The sequence below is a fragment of the Ambystoma mexicanum genome, chromosome 2q (genome assembly GCF_040938575.1).
Source record: "Ambystoma mexicanum isolate Mex_15411 chromosome 2q, UKY_AmexF1_1, whole genome shotgun sequence".
In the NCBI taxonomy this organism is placed as follows: domain Eukaryota; kingdom Metazoa; phylum Chordata; class Amphibia; order Caudata; family Ambystomatidae; genus Ambystoma; species Ambystoma mexicanum.
In genome coordinates, this window is record NC_090924.1 from 866,748,415 (window position 1) to 866,752,717 (window position 4,303).

The window sequence follows — 4,303 nt, forward strand, 5'->3', positions numbered from 1 at the left end:
CTTTTGTGACTCTCCATATTTTCACGTGCCGCATCTGTAAAGAGAGACAAAACAACACGTTTTCCTCGTGCAACATTTACCGGACAGCGCCGGGTAATACAGACTCTTACCTGAGCGCCACCAGCTGCCACAAGAGCATCTTTTCACGAGCCAGCTGCAAGACAAGAAAGGAAGGGGGGAACAAGAGTGAACATTGGGCATATTGAACTCCATGAACTTAATACTTACTGGTCCTCACCAGGAACCTCAGAGTCAATACTCTCCAGAACTCTCCCGACCCTTCAAACCAGTGAAGTAACTGGAATCGACGCGCCCCTGCAAATCGACGCAGGATGGAGAGCTCATCTTTCAAGAATATAAGGTGAGATTGCTGTGAGGGCATTTTGGAGGTGATTAGTTGGGGAGGACTGTGGGGGTGTCATCACTTGAATCCACAAGTGGCTAAATCCATCTCTCCACTTGCAGGAGAATATTTCTATGGGTTAAGCAGACAAGATTAGGAGGGCAGATCCAGTCAGTCATCGCTGCGCTACGCATCACGTGGGTGGAGACTGCAGCTGTCCGGGTCCGACCGACGCCCCTGTGGGAGCCAGGTGAGCGTAACAGGCGGATTCCTCTGGGATATAGTGTTCCACTCACTACTTGTAATCCATCTATGAGGCTAGTGCCTGGCCAAGCTTTTACTTCTTCAGGGTTATAGGGCCCCAGTTCACTTTTAAAAGCTATAGTGTTTGTCCCGCTAATATGGACTCTCATTGCGTTCTCACTCTTACAAGCTAAAATGCCCTTCCAATTAATGAATTATATAATGCCCTTCTCACTCTTCAAGGATACGGTTTCATTCTGGCCAACCAGTACTTCTATTACCTTCTAGATGTTCAGTGCATCCACTCAGCCACACCATTAGAGTCTGCTTTCCCAGTTGACTAGGGACCTCCGAAACCTTGTCTTTACTGAATCTTATGTCCTGTCATGGACTCTCCTGTAGTGCCCCTGGTGTCTCCCTTTTTGACCCTCTACATGCGTTTGGCTCCTTTTGCTCTGCTTCTCCTGGTTCTGCTTCACTCCCACATCCTGCTTTTACTACTGCTACTCCAATCCTATCTTCCCCTTTCTCCTTCCTTCCCTGACCATACATAAGCCCTACCACTTGATTCACATGTAGTCTGCACTAGTCTTGAGAAATGTATGTCTTGGGAGCAAAAGGTTTGCATTCAAGCTAATGTGCACACAATGCCTTGCTGATGTTACTCGAACTGGAGGTGAACTTTCAGCGATGGGTACTAGGTGGCATTGTAGCAGACATCCATACATAAGAGGTTGGCAGACGCTTCCCTTTAAGTCATACTAAAAAGGAATCCAACATATGTGTCTGCATGCAAGCCTTTGTCTTCTGTTTCCGGTGTGTGTATAGGATTTTTGAGAGAAAATCATCACATCATGTAATATATTACTACATTTGTGATCTTAGCTATATTTTGGCTGTTCACCTTATCAACAGAGATAACAATACATTCTGAACCCCGCTTTCCAAGGAAAAACTCTGGACAGTATAAGGTAAACACTGGTTATCTGCCGCTATCAATGCTTTGGCATTCACCTAGTGCATATCCATTTCCTAGAAATAAGCCAAAAGCATCCCGCTGGTTAGATGTTGAGCTAGTAGAGGTAAAGTCACTTGGGTATGGAACCTGGGGACAGGCATGTCTGAGGAACACTGGCCAAAGGTTTTTGTTATAAGTTCACAAGTTCCAATAGCAAATAGATCTTGCACTGCAGGTGCTGCACACACAGTAGTATGTACTAAACAGGATGCAGTCAGTGAGTCTTCTTGAGACTAATGAATGCTGATGCTGGCACATAGAGAAAGGCACAGTATACCATATGTAGTGGAGTTGTCATAGAGTGGATCCTGAGACCACAGATAGTATGAGTCTGCCATTAGTAGAAGATATTATTAAGGGTTTGGGGGGTGTAGGAGATCAGCAATTGCTGTCAAAAGCCCTGCTTATGTTCAAGAAGCAGATCCTGAGAGGGTGTAAGACTGGTATACAAACAAAGGTCGAAGACTATGTTTATGCTGAGACTGGTAGAGTATGAAGGGAAAATGCTTGATTAGTCTGTTAATATAGTGAAGCACCATGAGATATGGACTGTTGCCATGGAGCTATTCACAGAGAATCCAAATCGAATGTTTGCAATATGAGTGTGTGTTATCTGGTGTCATGTTTCTTAGTCATCCATTGTATTGTCTTTGTTAGCCTAGTCGTATGTGGTCCAGCATCCCGCCTATTTATTCAGTATTCTGCCCAAGGTCCCCTTGATGTGTGGCCCATATTATTGAACAATCGTTCTTGAGGACCCAAGTTTGTTAAACATGGGATTGAATATGATGGAACTTTCATTCTGCAATGTATCATTGTATTTGATCACGATGGTGTTGTATGATCATTTTTGTTTGCAAAACCAATTAAAATGTTTTATTTTTAAGTTCGACCTAAGTGTAGCTTTCAGACTTCAAAAATAGTTGACTGCTTTTTGTTTATATATAAAATGTCATTTTGTAGAACTCGCCATATTATTATTAACATTAATATGTTTATGAATGAATGTAAAATAAAAACAGATTGAGCACCATTGGAGAGGTTTGAGCCCAGCATCCAGGGCAGCTTCTTTTTTTTCAAAGTGTAGTGTCCGATCATCTACACTAACAATGCTCATGTTGGGCTTTTAGTTTGGTTTTTAATAAATCTGTGTGGATCGTTTCTCGGATGTCCAGGGGAAGACAATTTCATTCAAGTGGAGCAAGAAGAGAGAAAGAGCAGAAGTGATAGGAAGCACAGAGACGGCCAGCTGCTGATAGTCAAGGATGCAGAGCAGGGATTACAAGAAGGCTTGTGGAGTTGGACAGGGCAGAATAGATACAGTGGTGCCTTACTGTGGATAGACTTGTGAACCATAAGACATTTAAATCTGTCCGTGTTCTGCATCGCCTGCCATCCAGCCTGGTAACGGTACGAGGAAGTAGTTGTGAAGTGAGGGAGTTAAAAGAGATTCCTGGTAGTGAAGTTAATTATCTTGTTGAGAGGATAGAAATCACAGTTACGGAGAACAAAGAGGATGCTGGCACAGCAGTCCAGTTTAGAGAAGACAAGAGTTGTTAAAAGATGCTTGGCGGTGTTGAAAGGATGCAGGTACCAGATTTTCCTAATATCTAGAATGATGAGGCGAGCTGCTGTTGTAATTTTGGAGATGAAAGTAGAGAAGGCGCGAGAAGGGTCATGAAATAAATGAAAGGGGTAGTTCACTCAGAAATTTGATTGACCCAATCGATCAGGCGTGTATTTTTGAGCATACATCGATCGATCTTAAAAACATTTCCAATGCATCTTACCTTAGTTTTTCTCACTTTTACACATGCGAAAAGAACAGGTCGGGTACTGCCATCTTGTGCTAATCTTATCCGTAGATCTACTGCACTAAGTTCAAGGGCAGTAATTCAGATCACCTGCTCCTAAAGTTGACATCACTAGACGCATACGCCCCTTTTCACATTGCCAATGCACGTCTCATGCCAACGTCTCTGTGCGCAATCGATTGATGTTTCTCCTTGGAAATGCCACAACGCCTCTTTCCTCGACAAGTCTAACCAAACCCTTTCTGATCACACAATGTAGGAGTTTTTTTCCTTCGTGTCAGTGTACTTCATTTTGAGCCTCCCTGGCTTGTTTCTGCTCTGTTCAGCTATCTTCCAAGTACGACGCACTGAGAACCAGTACTTAAACTGCCTTAAATGAATTCACTCAGGAGTCGCTTTTTATTTAATAATTTCTTATGTTATGTACACATGTCTTTCTTTACTTGTGTCCTTGCGAACTTTCAAAGTTTGAGCCTATTATTCTTGTCTTTGCAAAATGGGTATTTGTAACCTCGCTGTTTCTTCGCTTGTCTATCTTTAACATTGAATTTTAATGTAAAAACTAATTTGTTTATTGTATACAAACAAAAACATGTTTTATTTATCTCACTGTTGATTTTGTACTTCAGTAGTCAGAAACTATGGCAAGAAGAACAATTCAGCCCTACTTGTATGAGCTTGGGTATCCAGAAGAGGAAATCCTTGAAAGAGAAAAAAGCCACGATGATGGGGAATCAGATAAACACTGTGATGATCCATCACCGGAGCCTGAACCCTGTCGTATGTAAGATGTTTCCACCTGGTGTACCTGCCATTGTTGTGAGGTTATGCCAACTGTGTTGAAGAACTGCAGTTTCAGAGAAAACTCTGGCTATTTGGCCTACA